The 19,749-nt window shown below is 51.4% G+C and overlaps 1 protein-coding gene and 1 long non-coding RNA gene across 5 annotated transcripts in view; one reads left to right on the top strand and one right to left on the bottom strand.

The window, feature by feature from the left end:
• LOC144791566 (uncharacterized) overlaps positions 1-19,749 on the bottom strand; it is a 291,511-nt gene that overhangs the window by 210,439 nt on the left and 61,323 nt on the right. The window lies entirely within an intron of this gene.
• Positions 1-19,749, top strand: part of BCL6 (BCL6 transcription repressor) — a 212,062-nt gene that overhangs the window by 173,348 nt on the left and 18,965 nt on the right. For 2 of the 4 annotated variants that reach the window (XM_078666286.1, XM_078666289.1), the window contains exon 1: positions 7,028-7,107. The exons of 1 other annotated variant lie outside the window; for it this stretch is intronic. The gene's annotated coding sequence lies outside the window, so the exon portion shown is untranslated. Of the gene's footprint in view, positions 1-7,027; positions 7,108-15,933; positions 18,004-19,749 lie in introns of those variants that run through there. One more of the 4 variants, XM_078666288.1, reaches the window with a different exon arrangement.

Below are 19,749 nucleotides of genomic sequence, written 5' to 3' on the forward strand. Positions count from 1 at the left end.
TATGGAGGGTGTTTCCCTGGTTTCAGGCTCTACTGCCCACTATGGAGGGTCTCTTCCCTGGGTGCAGGCTCTGCTTCCTAAATGAAGCAGGTGACTCCCTGTTTGCGGGCCCTGTTCTCCCAATCGTGGTCTGTGGCACCCACATGACATTTTGTTCCTCACCCTCTGAATGCCCTACTGCCCTGGGTGTGGGCTCTGCTTTGCTTCTTGTGGGCTTTAGTCCCTATCAGTAGACCCAGAGGCAGATTCCTTTGCAGACTCTGTTCCCTCCATGGTTTGCTCCGTATGTGATTCATGCTCCTCGTAAGCAGATCCTGCTGCCCCATACGCCAGGATTCTCTTCCCTATGTTTCTATATTGCTCCTTATATGAGGCATGCATCCCATAAGTAGGCTCTCCTCCCCGTGTGCAGGCACATGTGGAGCTCGGTTCTTCCACATACATGCTCTAAGCCCCATATGCCAGCATGCACAGATACTGCTCCCAGGTCACATGCAGCTCACGTGCAGACGCTGTTTTCATATGAGCGGTTGTGAACACCATTTCTAGGCTCTGAACCCCATGCACATGTCCTGATATCTCGGGTCCCTCCTCGTTGTTCCATTTGATGGTGCTGGTCCTCCTTTTGCCACAATGCATGGCCTCTACTGTGCATTGCTCCCATATGTTAATCAATCAAAACATTTGTAAAGCGCACTACTTACCCGTGAGTGTCACAAGGAGCTTTATGGGGGGGGGTGTTTGGGGGAAAATGCAGCATCTGCTCGAAAAGCCAGGTCTTGAGGAGTCTTCTGAAGGTCAACAGACCTCATGTCCCCCATGAGCAGGCTCTGAACCCCACACACACATACCCAGATCTCGCTTGTGCAAGTTCTATGGCTCCATTTGAGGACTCTGTTCCCCATGTGTCACCATGCACAGCCTCTGCTCCCTAGGTTGTGTTTGGGTCCCATGCATCATGTTCCCCAAATGCCAGCCCTGTCGCTTCATATGAGCAGGTTCAGTACACCATGTTCAGCCTCTGAACCCCATGCACATGCCCTGATTTTGCATGTGCAAGCTCTGTAGTTCCGTGTGAGGACTCTGCCCCACATGCGGCATGCACAGTTTCTGTTCCCTACCTTGTCTGTTTTTCTGCTACGCATTATGTCCCCCACGTGCAGGCTTTGTCGTTTTATGAATGGGCGCTGTACCCCATCTTCAGCCTCTGAAACTTATGCACAGGTCCTGATGTCTTGTGTGCAGGCTGTGTCGTTCCATTTGAGGGCTTCATTCCCCTTGCGCCATCACGCCCAGATTCTAGTCCATGGGTTGTGCATGTTACTCCCATGTGGCATGTATCCCATGTCCTGCCTCTGAATTCAAATGAGAGAGCAGTGGTGCTGGAACAATTTTCAGAATGGTGGACTGTCATCGAACTCACAGAAGTCATAGTGATAATGAAAAACGGAAGCCTCGCTCAAAGAACAAGTGTAGGAAATGAGCCACGCCCGTTCAGCAGTAGAATGGTACTGGTGGAGTACATGTCAGGTGGTGCATCGTGGAGCACACTGTCGCAAATATATTAGCAAAGCACGGTGTGGTTGGCCATTGACAGCACATATTTCATTGAAATGGCCACAAAATTTTCACAGACTTTTGATTTTACTGATAAAACTATACAGCACACAAATGATAAAGTGTAGAAAATGTGTTTGAGCACATACTTATCACGCATCACTCAGTGTCTTGTTTTGTTTTGATCCTGTTATAAAATCGTTCTTTTCATTATACATCAGAATTAGAAATATGCCTCATTTGGGCTTCCCTTGCTGCTGATATATTTTGAAATATCTATATAGGTTGTGTACAGCCATTGAAATGTTGTAGTATGCTAGGAAAAATGGCATCCTTTCGCTTTTCCTTTCACTCCAAGCGGACTGCTTAGATCTGAAGGGAAAGGGCAGCTTGCGGTCCCCCTGCTACAGGAAATTACGTACAGGTGGCAGAACTGTTGCCTACCGTGGCCCGAAATATTGGAACACTCTGCCCGAGGCCCTGCGTAAATGCCCCAGTCTGCTTTGTTTCAGGAAACTTCTGAAGACTGAACTAGTCCGGGACTGATTTGTGCTTGTCCTGTACCCTCTCTTTCTGGCAGCGTGGATACCCCTACACGGGTGATTATAAAATCCCATACATACATACAGTATTTTCCGGCGTATAAGACAACTTTTTAACCCCTTAAAATGTTCTGGAAAGTCGGGGGTCGTCTTATATGCCGGATGCCAAAATTTACGGTATGTATTCATGCGTTTTTACATAGCACGGACTTCACCCGAAGGTGCCAGACCGCTTCTCAATAGGAAATGGTGCATTACAGGAGGAAAAAGTGACATGTGTACAAGTAGAGGTACGGTATAATATTGCAATAAATGAAGGTCACTCAAACACAAGAACTAACGTTACGTAGGCGATGGTGGCACTGTGCAAGTATCAAAAGCAAACAAAAAGTAAGAGGCAAACAGAACAAATGGCGCCGTGAGTCCTACTTAGACTGCAGCTGCACACGTGCCTCCAACCGCTTGCGATGCAAGGTACTTCCACAATTAAGGCAGACTGCGTTGGACTGCGATGGAAGTGGGGGTAGTCTTATACGGCGAGTATAGCACGAAACCTACATTTTATCAGGAAAGGTAGGGGGTCGTCTTATACGCAGAGTCGTCTTATACGCCGGAAAATACGGTACATACTCCCCAGTACCCCAGTACCCCAGCAAGACTGTCACATAGTTCACTTTACAGAATCCTCTCACTTTGCAGCCAGAGAAACACATTTAAACATCAACATCCAATTTAAAAGTATAAGCAGAAATTTGTATTTGCAAATGTGACAAGCGCGAGCATCAACGAGCGCGCATTTAGGACCCAGCCCCCGGTCCCCGCCCCTACCTCGTCTAGTGCATTGGTGGCCGGTCAGCCCCAAGGGGCGACCGGCCACTTAGTACTTCCGGGGGGAAGAGTGACGCACTTCCGGTGGGGCAGGGGGCGGAGGCTGGGGACCTATTAAGGTTCCGGGGGCGGGGGCATTGCTCTGCAGGATGTGTGTTTTGATACATGCGCAGGGTGTGTGTTTTGATACATGCATTGCTCCGCAGGGTGTGTGTTTTGATACATGCATTGCTCTGCAGGGTGAGTGTTTTGATACATGCATTGCTCTGCAGGGTGTGTGTTTTGATACATGCATTGCTCTGCAGGGTGTGTGTTTTGATACATGCCTTGCTATGCAGGGTGAGTGTTTTGATACATGCATTGCTCTGCAGGGTGTGTGTTTTGATACATGCATTGGTCTGCAGGGTGTGTGTTTTGATACATTCATTGCTCTGCAGGGTGAGTGTTTTGATACATGCATTGCTCTGCAGGGTGTGTGTTTGGATACATGCCTTGCTCTGCAGGGTGAGTGTTTTGATACATGCATTGCTCTGCAGGGTGTGTGTTTTGATACATGCATTGCTATGCAGGATGTGTGTTTTGATACATGCATTGCTCTGCAGGGTGTGTGTTTTGATACATGCCTTGCTCTGCAGGGTGAGTGTTTTGATACATGCATTGCTCTGCAGGGTGTGTGTTTTGATACATGCATTGCTATGCAGGATGTGTGTTTTGATACATGCATTGCTCTGCAGGGTGTGTGTTTTGATACATGCATTGCTCTGCAGGGTGAGTGTTTTGATACATGCATTGCTCTGCAGGGTGAGTGTTTTGATACATGCATTGCTCTGCAGGGTGAGGGTGTGTGTTTTGATACATGCATTGCTCTGCAGGATGTGTGTTTTGATACATGCATTGCTCTGCAGGGTGTGTGTTTTGATACATGCATTGCTATGCAGGGTGTGTGTTTTGATACATGCATTGCTCTGCAGGGTGAGTGTTTTGATACATGCATTGCTCTGCAGGGTGTGTGTTTTGATACATGCATTGCTACGCAGGGTGTGTTTGATACATGCACAGCTCTACAGGGTGTGTGTTTTCATACATGCATTGCTATGCAGGGTGTGTGTTTTGATACATGCATTGCTCTGCAGGGTGAATGTTTTGATACATGCATTGCTCTGCAGGGTGTGTGTTTTGATACATGCATTGCTACGCAGGGTGTGTGTTCGATACATGCACAGCTCTACAGGGTGTGTGTTTTCATACATGCATTGCTATGCAGGGTGTGTGTTTTGATACATGCATTGCTCTGCAGGGTGAGTGTTTTGATACATGCATTGCTCTGCAGGGTGTGTGTTTTGATACATGCATTGCTACGCAGGGTGTGTGTTTGATACATGCACAGCTCTACAGGGTGTGTGTTTTCATACATGCATTGCTATGCAGGGTGTGTGTTTTGATACATGCATTGCTCTGCAGGGTGAGTGTTTTGATACATGCATTGCTCCGCAGGGTGTGTGTTTTGATACATGCATTGCTCTGCAGGGTTGTGTGTTTTGATGCATGCATTGCTCTGCAGGGTGTGTGTTTGATACATGCATTGCTATGCAGGATGTGTGTTTGATACATGCATTGCTCTGCAGGGTGTGTGTTTGATACATGCATTGCTCTGCAGGGTGTGTGTTTGATACATGCATTGCTCTTCAGGGTGTGTGTTTTCATACATGCATTGCTCTGCAGGGTGTGTGTTTGATACATGCATTGCTCTGCAGGGTGTGTGTTTTGATACATGCATTGCTCTGCAGGGTGTGTGTTTTCATACATGCATTGCTCTGCAGGGTGTGTGTTTTGATACATGCATTGCTCTGCAGGGTGTGTGTTTTGATACATGCATTGCTCTGCAGGGTTGTGTGTTTTGATGCATGCATTGCTCTGCAGGGTGTGTGTTTGAAACATGCATTGCTATGCAGGATGTGTGTTTCATACATGCATTGCTCTGCAGGGTGTGTGTTTGATACATGCATTGCTCTGCAGGGTGTGTGTTTGATACATGCATTGCTCTTCAGGGTGTGTGTTTTCATACATGCATTGCTCTGCAGGGTGTGTGTTTGATACATGCATTGCTCTGCAGGGTGTGTGTTTTCATACATGCATTGCTCTGCAGGGTGTGTGTTTGATACATGCATTGCTCTGCAGGGTGTGTGTTTGATACATGCATTGCTCTGCAGGGTGTGTGTTTGATACATGCAGTTTTGATACATGCATTGCTCTGCAGGGTGTGTGTTTGATACATGCACTTTTGATACATGCATTGCTCTGCAGGGTGAGTGTTTTGATACATGCATTGCTCTGCAGGGTGTGTGTTTGATACATGCAGTTTTGATACATGCATTGCTCTGCAGGGTGTGTGTTTGATACATGCAGTTTTGATACATGCATTGCTCTGCAGGGTGTGTGTTTGATACATGCACTTTTGATACATGCATTGCTCTGCAGGGTGTGTGTTTGATACATGCAGTTTTGATATATGCATTGCTCTGCAGGGTGTGTGTTTGATACATGCAGTTTTGATACATGCATTGCTCTGCAGGGTGTGTGTTTGATACATGCAGTTTTGATACATGCATTGCTCTGCAGGGTGTGTGTTTCGATACATGCAGTTTTGATACATGCATTGCTCTGCAGGGTGTGTGTTTGATACATGCAGTTTTGATACATGCATTGCTCTGCAGGGTGTGTGTTTGATACATGCAGTTTTGATATATGCATTGCTCTGCAGGGTGTGTGTTTGATACATGCAGTTTTGATACATGCATTGCTCTGCAGGGTGTGTGTTTGATACATGCATTGCTCTGCAGGGTGTGTGTTTGATACATGCATTGCTATGCAGGGTGTGTGTTTGATACATGCATTGCTCTGCAGGGTGTGTGTTTGATACATGCAGTTTTGATACATGCATTGCTCTGCAGGGTGTGTGTTTCGATACATGCAGTTTTGATACATGCATTGCTCTGCAGGGTGTGTGTTTGATACATGCAGTTTTGATACATGCATTGCTCTGCAGGGTGTGTGTTTGATACATGCAGTTTTGATATATGCATTGCTCTGCAGGGTGTGTGTTTGATACATGCAGTTTTGATACATGCATTGCTCTGCAGGGTGTGTGTTTGATACATGCATTGCTCTGCAGGGTGTGTGTTTGATACATGCATTGCTATGCAGGGTGTGTGTTTGATACATGCATTGCTCTGCAGGGTGTGTGTTTGATACATGCAGTTTTGATACATGCATTGCTCTGCAGGGTGTGTGTTTGATACATGCATTGCTCTGCAGGGTGTGTGTTTGATACATGCATTGCTCTGCAGGGTGTGTGTTTGATACATGCAGTTTTGATACATGCATTGCTATGCAGGGTGTGTGTTTGATACATGCATTGCTATTAGACCTGATTCAGGTGGGAGACTCCAGACTGTTGATGCAAATAATGGCTGTAGGTGTCTCCAGCCTGACCTTGCCTCTGCTTCAATATAAACCCATGGGTAAAATACATCCCCCCATGTTCTGTTTCAAACTCTCCCCTTTGGGAGGTCATGTGTTTGTAAGTTTCCCCTTTGGCCGCGCACCGGATCCGCAGCCCAGGGCCTCCAGGAGCTGGCCCTGCTCCCCCTCCATGTGCAGGATCTTTTCTTCCTGCGCAGGCTCTTCCCTCCATCCCCATTGGTCAGCGCGGCCTGTGCATCATCAGCTCGAACAGGCTCCAGCCCCGCCCCCCCTGCAGCTGCCCACGTCATCGCATAACTAATGAGTTCTCAGAATTTCGGGGCTGGCATTCCAAGCGCAGGTCCACGTCACAGTCCGCCCTCCCACGTGACCCGCAGAGCCGGGCGCTACCAAGTGTGCGGGGGAGACCGCCGGAGACGGGCCCCATAATATCTGTTTTTATAGTAAATATATAAGGTTTCGAAGGGATTCACCGGCCTCGCGGCGCGGCGGGGGTCCTAGCCCACCGGGGCCGAGGGTGCGGCGGGCTCAGCCGGGCCCGCGGAGCCGCCGGGGGCCCGGCCGCTGACAGGCGGGCCTCCCCCGCCCGCTGCGGGTGGTAGGGCCCGGAGCTCAAATTCCGAGAATTTGCCGAGGTGATTCTTAGAACTGGGGTTCTTAGAAGTGGTGATGCAGGAATTCTAGGAAAGCCGAGCAGGTGATTCTTCAGCCTTTTCTACATTCGGGAGTTTTTTCAACAGACTCCTGATTGCGATGTTTTGGCGCGAAGGCTGCTGTGTGTGTGCGTGTGTCTGTGCGTGTCTGTGCGGGGCTGGCACCGCGGCCGCCCGGGCGGCGGGTGTGACGCAGAGGGGCGGCCGCCCGGGTGGGAGCGGGGATCCCGGGCGCAGCCGCCCCGGGAGCCCCGGTGCCTGTCAGTGTGTCTGCGCGGGGTCCCGGCGGCGGCGGGCGGGGGGGTCTGCCTGCTCCGCTCCTGCCTCTGACTGTGTTCAACACTCTGGATCAGAGCGGGCGTGTGTCCGATCTGACAGGGGCTCCTCGCTGCCTGCGCTGGGGCTCGGGCTCATGCCTGGTGCATGTGATCAGACCGGCTCTTGCTCCTGACAGTGGTGGGGCTTGTGTCCGCCAGGTCGGGCCGTGCTGGGGGGTACTGTGCCCCATGCTCAGTGCATGCGATCTGACAGGCTCTCGCTCCTGACCGTGCCAGGGCTCCTGTTCGATCTGACAGGAGCTCCTCGCTGCCTGCGCTGGGGCTCGGGCTCATGCCTGGTGCATGTGATCAGACCGGCTCTTGCTCCTGACAGTGGTGGGGCTTGTGTCCGCCAGGTCGGGCCGTGCTGGGGGTTCTCTCTCCTATATTTAGTGCTTGTGATCTGACAGGCAGGGGGGATTGTTGTTGCCGCCAGGGCTCGGGCCATGCTGGGGGTACATGCTGGGTGCTCAGTGCATGCGATCTGACACGATCTTGTCCCTGCCTGTGCCAGGGATTGTGTCCGATCTAACAGGCGCGTGTTGCAGCTGCCTGTGCTGGGGCTCGGGCTCCTGTAGGGCTCTGTCTCCCATGCGTGGTGCGTGTGATCTGACAGGGCCTCCTCGCTGTCTGTGAGAGGGGTTGTGTCCGATCTGACAGGCGCTTGTTGCTGCCATGGCTCGGTCCATGCTGGGGGGTTTCTCTCTCCCATGCCTGGTGCAAGTGATCTGACAGACAGGGGATTTTTCGCTGCTTGTGGTTCTTTATTCCCGTGCGTGTGATCTGACAGGCAGGGGAGCTTGTTGCTGCTGCCTGTGCTCCATCCATGCTGGGGGTTCTCTCTCCCATGCCTGGTGCATGTGATCTGACAGGCAGGCAGCTTGTTGCTGCCTGTGACAGGGCTCGATCCATGCTGGGAGTTCTTTTCCCATGCTTACTACATGTGATCTTTTAGGAGCTTGTTGCTGCTACCTGTACTCGGTCCATGCTGGGGGGTTCCCTCTGCCATACTTCTGACAGACAGGGGATGTTTCGCTGCGTGTGGTTCTTTATTCCCATGCCTGGTGCATGCGATCTGACAGGCGCTTGTTGCTGCCGCCAGGGCTCGGTCCATGCTGGGAGATCTCCCTCATACCTGGTGCATGTGATCGGACAGGCAGGGGATGTTTCGCTACTTGTAGTTCTTTATTTCAATGCCTAGGTACATGCGATCTGACAGGCGTTTGTTGCTGCTGCCTGTGCTAGGGCTCGGTCTATGCTGGGGTTTCCCTCTCCCATGCCTGGTGCATGTGATCTGACAGGCAGGGGGCTTGTTGCTGCTGCCTGTGCTAGGGCTCGGTCTATGCTGGGGCTTCTCCCCCATGCCTGGTGCATGTTATCTGACCGGAAGGGGGTTTGTCGCTGCCTCTGTCCGCGCTGGGGTTTTCTCGGTTATTACCGGTGGTGTGAATGATCTGAAGGCGGTGTCTGCGGCTGCTTTAGGGCTCACTTGTGTAAAGTTCGGGGTTTTACTGCCGCTGTCTGCGGCTTGGTTCTGTCCCAGGCGGGTCTTCTCTGCTCGTTTGCCCCTCAGTGCTGGGGTCTGGTTCTTGATTCCAGGGGGGGAGGGGGGGGGAGGCTGTAGTTGCTGCGGATCATCCCTGTGCTGCCAGACAGCCCCTGCCCCGGTGTCTGGGGCTTGCTTCGAGCTCTTTTCCTGTATTGCCTCTTCCTGACCAGCTCAGTCCCGCAGTATTTGGACTCTTGAAGCCGGTGCTGTGTTGGCTAACCCCGGGCGAAGGCTGCGCTCCTGCTGCCGGTGCCACAGAGCCTGGGAGGGGGGTTGGTCCGGTGTTACCGGAGGGGTCGGGTCCTTGGCCCCGGTGCTGTGTCTGCTCTTACAGCAGGGGGAGTTTGGGGGAGTGGGTTGTATCCCTGAACCTCGGCCCGGGTGCGGTGCCAGTCTGCGCCTCGTCTGCTGGGGCACTTGTAAGCAGACTCGCCGGGTGCCCTGTAGGGGTCCGGGTGCTATGCCCCAGCAGCCCTCTCCTGCAAGACTCGCCGGGTGCCCTGTAGGGGTCCGGGTGCTATGCCCCAGCAGCCCTCTCCTGCATTAACGGTGCTGTCCCAGAGCTGCCCGAGTGTGCCACCTTCGCAGGGCTCCCGGTTCCACGTAGCAGCGGATTCTCGGGACGTGGGCACTTGAATGCAGCTGGGGGACCAGTTGACTTGTTTTGGTGGTGTCTGTGTTAGCCAGGCTCAGCAGTGGTTGTTGTCTGGGACATGCCAGGTTGCAGTGGCCGCTTCTGACCGAGTGGCAGGCTGGCATTCAGCTATGAGATCGTGCCGCGCACCCGCTGCCCAAATGTGTGCCCTGTGTTCCCTCCTAGGCGGTCTTCCCCCGCTCCGTCTGGCATGCAACCTTGGACAGGGGCATATCGCAATTGACATAAACAGTGTATACAATGCAAAGTGTATGGTGATTTCTGGTGCACAACAATGTTTGATGACATGTGATTGACCTGTTTATGCACATTACGTGTCTGTTTTTTATTTCCAACTTACATTCGTGTAATACATTTGGGACCGATAGTGCTTGCTGTGGGACCTTCCCGCAAACCTTTTGAGGGCATGATGGACATTTGGATTGGCGGCGGGTGGGGGTAAAACTTGCAGACGGAAGCCTTCTCTTAAAAGCCCAGACACATATCGCAGGATGGGAGGGGAGGGGAGGAGTGGTGAAGGGGGGCGTCTTTGCTGTGTGTATAGGCTGCTGCCGATGGGCTAGGCAGAACTCTACAATTCGGAAACCTGTCCCAAGATTAAGGAGAACTGTACTGCCCTCCGACCCCAGGGCATTTAGGTCGGATATATATAAATATATATAATATAATCTATATTTCATGAATGGTTCCTTGTGAGATCAACATCTCGCCCATGAAAGCGTCAGTGAATCGCCTCTGAAATAACAGTAACTGAGGGTCACGCCACTCGCGCGCAGCTCGAAGTGTTCTGGGGAATAACCCAGTAAAGTGTTTCTTAAAGTGCCTGGTAGCACGTGCTCGGGTCTTCCTTGCCCGATGTCTGCTCTAAACGTGTCTGTTCACCCGGGCTCGGCGTCCTTGGCGGGGCTGTTGATGCATGAGGCGGGGCGCGGGAGCCTCCGCCGGGCTCGGGGAGGGAGTAGTTTCCTAACCACCCTGGAGTGAGTGATGAGAACTCGCTGACCGCCAGGGTGAAAGGAGGGGGCTGGGGGCGCGTCCAGTGTCGGTGCAGGATGTTCCCGTGGGTCTCCACACTGCCCCACGCCCCTCCCTCCAGTATTTACGAGCGCCGAGGCCTGGCCTTGTTACAGGGGCTCGTAAATCTGCGGCAGCCCTGGACCCCGGCCACACGCTATTCCTGGAGGGAGCTCTGCCGAGAGTGAGGGGGTCGGGGCTGCGCCAGACTCCCCAAAGAGGCGGCCGACTAATGCCGCCCAAAAGAAAACTAGAGCAAACTTGCGGGTGTTTTTCATTTAAATAACATATCTCCACACCGAAGGGCGACCGCCCATCCTTTAATTCCGGCGAGAACATGTTATATTTGCGTTTTCATTCGTTTTCCTGCGTCTGGCTGGAAGGAAGGGGCGGTGGATCTAATAATGCACTTGAAACTCTTTACATATAAACTTGATGTATCTGACGTCCGTGTTCCTTCCCGTGACCCCGGGTTGCCAGGCTGGCTGCCTCTTACAAATCGAGGTGGGGGTCGCCTTCCCTCTCGCCCCGTGGCAAAGATGCGCCTCTATTTTGTCCCCTCCCCTGAATGGAAAGCGTTTCCAGCTGCAGAGTCGGGCGATAACGCAAGTATTTCCCAGGGAGGAGCAACATATGCTGAGACGTTTCTGGCCGGACGACAGCGCCCCCTCCTGGTAGCAGAGGAGCCAGGTGGGGGCGGGGGAGTCGAGTATGCGAGCAATGTTCGGGAATCGGAGCCAGCCGACGGCGGGGCGGAGGATGGGCCAGGCGTGCGCTCTCCCACAGTGACTGGCCCTCCGCAGGCTCCTGGACACTTCTCCCCGTCCACTGTTGATGTGGTGTCTCCTGCCGCACCTTATGAGGCTACGCCCTCACAGTTCAGGAGACGGGGCAGAGACTTTTTTGTTGTGTCCAGGTGTGACCGTGTAGTTGTAAGCCTCATTGTTCCTATACTGTTGTGAAGCCTCCGGGTCTGCTGATCAGGCCAGCCTGTGCCCAGGATCACACTTGTAGTCCAGTATAGATTACAATGGCACAAAGCTCGCTCGTGGTGAGGCGCTTCCACTCCGAGGAGTCCCACCACCCTCGCCAGCGGCTCCTGGTGGCGCCAGCAGCACCAGGCGCTAGAGATGCGTGAACACCTACTACCCTGCAGGCCACTGCTGCGGACTAACTCGCCCCCAGTACCCCTGGCACGCATTGGTGAGGGCACCTAACGTGTCCGCAGGATAGCCCACTGCGATCACCCCTTAGAACCAACACTAGCTGGTTTAGTAAATCAACCTTCTGGGGGCATTGAAACGAGGGTTATAAAAGTCGGTAAAATTGCCACGTCACTTTGTTTAAAGTGTGCCCCGAATGGCAGACGGAACCCGTTTTACAAATTATTCTAATGAATGTAAATTAAAGAATGTTTCGAATTCTCTCGAATGGTGTCCGCCTCTTCTCACAACTCCCAATGTGCGTGCGCAGCTTTCAAGGCCGCCACAGCCAAGAAAATGCAGCAAAACACCGAGCTGGTTGGAAAGTGACGTCGGTCAAACCTGTTTTTGTGAATAGGTTAAAAAAATCGGCTGTCATTGGCAACAAGTCGTTCTGCAGCATCAAAGTGCTGTAATGAGACGGCGCTTTTGGCGTAGCCCTAGGGCGCCACCAAGCGGCCACACTCGTATTTTCTTCCTTCGGTCCCATTCAGAATTTTCCGCGCTCTGCTCGAGTGCCAGGACCCCCCCCCCTCCTCTCCTCGCTGCGCTGCGAGCTCCGGGCTGTCTCTACCACCGACCCTCGGTGATTCTTGGAAAGGCCATGAGTGGAGCAGACGGTCCCACTCGTCGTGTTTTTTTTAATTGTATTTTATTTAACAACGCGATGTATTCCTGCAGCCGACTACGCAATAACCCAGTCCTTTCCATAGTAGCGATCCATCCACAGAAAGTGTTGCCAACCTTGGCAGGACGTTGAACCCTCCGCAAGAGATTGAGATTATACCGCATTACACTCTTCTAAAGATACAATAAAATAAATACATACAAGGACTTCCAAACCGTAATTACGAGATGCAAATGGTCTTGTTTTGAACCATGCCGGCCTTGGCGCACTAACCTGGGGTGTCGGGCATGCCCAGCCCTTGCAGTGTAGAAGGTTGCGCTGTGGCCCATACTGGGTATTTAAAGATCTCGGCTGACAGGCACCTGTCACCGTGATTTACCGCCTCTGCACATGCTCTACCCTGCCACGGAAGGATCTCACATCACCCTTTCAGCCTGCACGGAAAGAGTTTCACCACTTACTTAATGAAATGAAATGAAAATAATATTTATAAAGCGCAACAATTGCCCTGAGGCGTCCAGGCGCTAACACTGAAACAGAAAGGTACCCTCAAAATGTTACTATTTGCTAAAGAGGAAGGTTTTAAGTTGTTCCCGGAAGCTGGTTAAATTGGGGTTTTCCCGCATCTGTAGAGGGAGGGTGTTCCAAAGTTTGGAAACATTATACGAGAATGAGCGTCCTCCTGCTCTGGCTCTAAAGATTCTGGGGATTTTGGCTAGTGAGGCAGTTGAGGAACGGAGTGCCTTGTTGGGCACATAAGGGGAGATCAGGGCACGGTTGATTTCTGGACCCATACACTTAATGTGTCTTTATATATTAAAGCGATTCAAGAATACTTCCAATGGAAGTGGCTGACTTGGACAAGGACCCTGCCTCAGGCTGGGGTTCATACTGGCACCAGAGTCGACCTCTGGGGTGCCAACAGGACAGGGCCTCGCGGTTGCTGGTTGAGTGACTGTGTTTAAACGTATTTAAAAGGGGCCATCTCTCTAGCCCACCCTTTACAACCGCTCAAGGCTGCAACTGGAGTTGAAAGTGGCTAAGCTCCCAAGGCAGGCTTCGGACGGGACAGTTGGCTAACTGTGCGCTCTAGAGCCAATCCTGTGACTATGGTTTAAAAATGTCCTGAGACATACGGCTGGGATTACATGGGAGGCAGAAGGCCGACACTACTTTTTAAAAGATGTTGAGTCCAGGATTAAACCGCATCAATAGATTAGTTTAAAGTGGCAAAAGCAAGGCTGAGCATGAAGTGCACAATTTAAATCCATGGTGAAGTGAACTAAAGCCCGATGGTGGATTCAACCCAGATCTGTGACTGGGGGTGAGTGTTTGAAAAGTTTCAGCGCTCCGTCCATCATCTCCTTGTGTTTGCTCAATTAAAATATAGCCTTGATGATAAGATATTCAGAACTATAAAACGTCATCACAGCTGGCTAACTTTGAGAGCAAGAACAATCAAACACAAGATATGCTATTCAGGCGATATTTTCTAGTGTCAATCAGAGTGCACGAACATACATGCAGCTGGAGCCTGGGGAACCTTTACGGGTTTACAAGCTGATACGACTACAAACTAGGGTGGACGGTAAACTCCGCTCTGCTGGCGGAATTTTGCCCACTCAGTCCCATTCCAGCAGTGCGGAGTTCCAGGAAAAACTCAACATGACCATTTTTTTGTGAATGCGGGTCGCCAACTTAATTTTGGCAAGCCTGATACAAGAGAAATTGAGCACTAGGATGACTGTGGCCATCATTTGCGTTGAGAATGCTGCCACTCGAGTAAAAAATCTACCTGAGAAAGAAATGGCACCCGGTGCCGTTTACGCTGACTTTACAGCACGGGACAAGTTCCTGGTGCTACCAAGCAGCGCGACTTGCTGTAATTCCGCAGCTCGTGGAACTCTAGGGGATATTGCAGTTTTCTGGAACTCCGTGGAATTCTGCAGAGTAAAACTCGGTGAGTTGCGGCCACCCCTACAAACACGGACGTCTGTATGAAGTCCACCTATTCACTGCTCCCACACGAAGTGCTGTGCGCAAACACTTGGAGCTCATGCTTCAGCCTCACCTCCTGCTTTATGCAGGGAAGGTACATAAAGAGTGGTGTGTGGTTTGCGTGACGCTGGCTATAGATCTCTTCTTGGCACTTCACGTTAGGCTCCGGGCTGTGTTCTCCACATAAGCATGTTAGGACTGTTTAGAGTTAAACTAAAGCTGCCTGGTACTTTGCAGCACACTTGGCGGGAGCATGACTGTTTCTAAGCGCTGTAAGATCTAGCCTTGATCCAATAACTCTGCCACGTGCGTACCATGATGATGCAGCATGATGTCGCCTGGTCACACATCCGATCTCTAGTTGGACGTCTAGGACAGACCCCCATGGTAAGGATCCCCGTCCCTGCACTTTACCCACTTCTTGTGATGGTCTGGTTTGTCTGCGCTCGTGAGAGTGTTTGAAGACTTGGCTGCGTCTCCCGGAAACGCCAATTTCCAGGGTCTCTCCCTTCAGCAGACAGTTTAGTGCAACGACGCGACGCGCACTCCAGCCCCATGCGGCCACCCAGGAAGCGGCTCCTATAAACCTATTCTGAGGCCCCAGCCCCTTCCATCAACCGAGATCTAGACATGCCCCGAAAAGCACGGTGCAAAAGCGCGCACATGGGCCGTGTTTACGTCTGTGCCTCTCCTTGCTATCCGAAACGCCGAGTGTTTCCCTGAAGCCATTTCTCCCAGGCTCTCTGGACCTGGCATCCCTGGAAGTTCGTGAAACCAGCAATGCTTTCGCTTACATTTCCTCAGCGGCCGCGTTGTTGCCACTATGTATTCCGTCTTCAAGATGCTAACCTACTGCGAGCCCAGGCGGCGGCACCACCCGGGAGCTGGCCAGGTTCATGTCAGGTCTGGCGCACCTGCATACGGTGTCCAGGCCAGCCAGGGCAGTGCGCCATGGCGCAGCCGGTGTTGCCACTGTGTATCCCGTCTTCAGGATGCTAACCTACTGCGAGCCCAGGCGGCGGCGCACCACCCGGGAGCTGGCCAGGTTCATGTCAGGTCTGGCGCACCTGCATACGGTGTCCAGGCCAGCCAGGGCAGTGCGCCATGGCGCAGCCGGTGTTGGCGCGCCCCCTGCCGGCCGCCGCGATCCTCGCCTCCCTCCCGCCCCACCCCCGCGTGTTTATGAAACTAACTTCTAACCAGCATTGCCCGCTCCAGTTCGTTACCTTCTAACAGCAGAACGCACATCAGAGTCACGGGCTTCGTTCGCCATTAAGCAACAATTGGCAGTGGGGTGGGAGTGAATACTCACAGCGAGAGCTGCTCCATCCTGCAGCAAAGCCGGAAGAGGCAGAGGGAGGCAGTGAGTGCATGTGAGGTCAGCTCCACGCCCCTGCTGCCACACTGCAGAACGCACGCCCTGCCGAGGCTCATTGAAAGCCCTTGGTGGCACGGTTCACTCCCGCGCCGCCTCTCCCGGGCGGTGCTGCTTACAGGCAAAACCTGGAAATCCGGCCCCCCGTGAGAAGTGCAGTGCGCCTCATCCTTGACTACTTACTGGGGCTATCCAAGTATCCCCGAATTGTGCCTGGCACTAGAAGACGCAGCCCAAAGTCCAAGAATGGGCACTGCCCCCTGCAAGCCTGGCAGGCATGTCTCTAGCACCGTTGCCAACAGCCATTAGATCAATCGGATTGTACACTCGCTCCGCAGGGAGCTTGGGGCATCAAAGGGGTAAACACAAAGTCTCACTTTGCCCGAAGTGTTTCCCACCGCCAGGCACACACAGCGATCTCTAGTGCTTCCGACGCCATGCCACTGTGCAAAGCACTAATGAGAAAGAGGTCTGCGCCTGTAACTCAGGGGCTGAATCCCTCTCTCGGGATCAGTGGGCGAAGGCCAGACTGCTGGCATCACTTGCGGACCTACAGGTGCCCACTGTTGTACTCGCATCTCTGGGGCCTATTGGAACGGGACTGGACAGGCTGGTGGGCAACTCGCGGACATGCGACGGCAGGAAGTGATGGGAACTTCAGCTCATGTGAAGCTTGTGGTTGGTCCTACCGCAGGCCGAGCGCCTAGAGGCAACGGGCTCACCGTTGTCTGTGGTGAACTGCCATGTTGTAAGCCACCGAATTAGAATTCTATACAACCTTTGCGATAGTCTTATTAAGGTAGCTTTTACCACAACGTAATTTGGGGCCCTTTCACTTAGTTAGTGACCCCCAGTTAATTGATGGGTATTTATGCTTGAGGGCATCGGACACACCGATGGGTGACACGCACTGATCTGAAAATAAAAATCTGGGAGTCCAACGGCAATTTAAGCCCCCTTTACTGCTTGGGCACACAGTGCTGCCCCGATATGCCTCTTGAAGGCATACAGGCTTTCAGGCCACTAAAGGGATACACCCATTCTCCCGCACGAACCACCAGACACATTTCAAAGTAATTCATTTTTCCAAGAGTCGTGTGCAAGATTCTGCTCAGGCCAGGTTCCACATCCGCCCAGTTTGGAGCCATTCCTTCAGCAGGGCTACAGCCCCAAGAGCAACACAGCACGGTATGTGCACGGAAGGAAGCCTGGAAGTGGGCACGAGGGGACTCATGCAAACAAAACATATGTGAGGAATGGCATGGGGCGAGTCAAAATGACACCCACACAAATGTAGTCTTTATTTTGACAAGCTATATGGGCATCAAGAAGAAGTCTGGTTTATTGACATTCATATGTGACCAGATTCTACAAGTGGGTCACAGGAGGACACGGATGGATGTTTTTAATAATTGACACCAAACTGGAATGGTATGGCATCTCCAGCATGATTTCAAGATGACTAAGCCGCACAGTGACTGAGCAACCAAAACCTGACAACACTGTTGTAGACCAAAGCGAGCAACGATACTAGACAGAGGACAGCCATTATCAAGCATTTCAGCTTAAAAATCCTGTAGTATGCGTATGACGCTCAAATTGTCGTTACCATAGCCAACGACTACAAGGTCACTAAACTGACTTTTACCCACTGTATGTCAGAAGTTGCGCACTGGACACGCAAACATTTTCTATGAGGTAACAGTGAAAAGACAAATGCAACTATTTGGGTATATCACTTAAATGGTCTTCCCAAAGGCCTGCATTGTTAGGGCAGCCCCCCACCCATGGGTATTTGTAGCACTTTATAAATACTGTTTCATTCAGATGCAGAGGAACTCAGACATGGGACCTGAAGTCCTAGTCTTTCTTAAAAAAGACTGCGAATCCGTAGCATGCCTGGCACCATGCGTGGTAGAGTTAAGTTATTGTGACAAATGCCAAACCAATAGAGTGAATGAAGAGCGCTCTACCCTGTGACTGTTTGCAGCCTTGACCTCCATTCGTAATGCATATCCCACAGCCTATACTCTGTTCAATTCTCTTTCAAACTGGGAGACCAAGAATGCCCTGTACAGTCTCCTCTTCACCCACCCAGACCTCGCATTCACCTAAAATCCACCATCAGATGAGCGGTGCCAACTTGTAACCAGTTAACTGCGAGGGCACACCCAGAGTGCATTATGTTTGGAAGACTATCAGGTTTGTCTAGCATCATCCGCTCATGCCTTCTGATAATCTGCATCTTTCTGTACACCTCCTATACATTGATATTTGCTCCTGCTGCATCGTGGTTAACGGTACCTATCCAGCACTTTAGCCAGCGCCGTTAGTCATTGGTGCGCCCAAACTTGCTACTGCCATCCTCTGAAGCCAACCTTGCTAACCCTTCCATACTTTTTCTCCAATAGGAGCACCTCTACATGAGCAACTAGATGAATCCCGCTTCTTTGCATGTCAATAATTTAAATTCATAGACTACACTAAATTTCCACGGTGTGGACCTTAATCTGCATTTATTTATTTGGTGTTGCGAGTATCTAATTTCAGACAGTGAAGGAATACTATTCTTTTCAGTTAATATTCCAATCTTTATTACTCATGTACATAATAATTTTTGATAACAACGGGCACAGCATGCACATCTTTCTCCCATCATATCGAAATCACGGATTCTTGATCATCTCAATGCAAGAGTAGTTCTGGCTAAAGACAGGTGCTAGTTCCACAAAGTAACAGTGGTCTGTACTCACCCCCAATGGTCAAACTACTCCAAAACCATAAATACACTGAAACAGAAAAAAACACAGAAAAGGAAGTGCCTCATGAATCCAATAATTTTATCGTAGAGTTTGTTCTTCATTTTGTGTCTCCTCCTTTCATAAAGCACACATAATTCAATAGTGTCAATATCCGTGTACTCTTCTCCAATATCAACACATGGGAGCCGTGGTATGAAGCCGCAACACAATTCTCTTATTATTCTTCCATACGTCAACAAAACAGCCCGGCCAACGAGTTTAGTCTTCCGAGAGGACTTGATTAGGGTTAATGCATTTCTTTACAGCAATGTCACGTCGAAGTGTAAAATGAACCCGTTCTCCCGAGAAATTCTTGGAACACTTGTACTGCTTCTCTATTGTTGTAAGAAAATACAAGGTGACCATATATAAATATAACCGCTCAATAACCACACCCCATTGGGTTCTATAAGCTCACCACCTTTACTGACCTTCTCCAAGGTCAGTAATGGTGGTGTGGATATTAAGCTGGGATATTTAACACCACTGTGCTTTCTGTTGCTCCTCAAAGGAATGGAGATTTTAGCCGCCTCCACCAGCATATGATCTCCAGGCCATTTGTTGACCTGGCACTCTTAATGCTGCTCCGCTTTAACAGGCAGGAGTGAGGCTAAGGTGTGCTCTTCCAGAATGTCTTCTCTTGCTGCACGGAACGGAAAGGAGCGTTTGATGTAGCAGCGGTGTTATGCTGTTTATTCAACTAGGAGGGCATTGGTTTGCCAGCACAAGAGGCCTCTGCAGCAACAAATTGGAAGTGGTCAAAGGCTGGTGTGTAAACTAGAGGCACAGAGTGAACCCAGGGAGGAAACCACTTGTGTTTGCAGCAGATTTCTAGCAAAGGAGCTGGGGCCCCGGTAGATGACCCCTAGAAGAGAAGCTGATGGGAGGACTCGGTACACAGCACTCTTCGCTCTTGGGCCCCGGTGGTTGTCCTCTACGGAGAGTCGAGTAACACACACGCGGGAGGGCTCTGCACACAGCACTCTTCACTCTTGGGCCCCTGGGGGTTGTCCTCTACAGAGTGGAGGAACGCACACGCAGGTGGGCACTGCGCACGGCACTCTTCACTCTTGGGCCCCCAAGGGTTGTCCTCTACGGAGAGTGGAGGAACGCACACGCAGGTGGGCACTGCGCACGGCACTCTTCA

Source organism: Lissotriton helveticus, chromosome 11 (genome assembly GCF_964261635.1).
Source record: "Lissotriton helveticus chromosome 11, aLisHel1.1, whole genome shotgun sequence".
Lineage (NCBI taxonomy): Eukaryota > Metazoa > Chordata > Amphibia > Caudata > Salamandridae > Lissotriton > Lissotriton helveticus.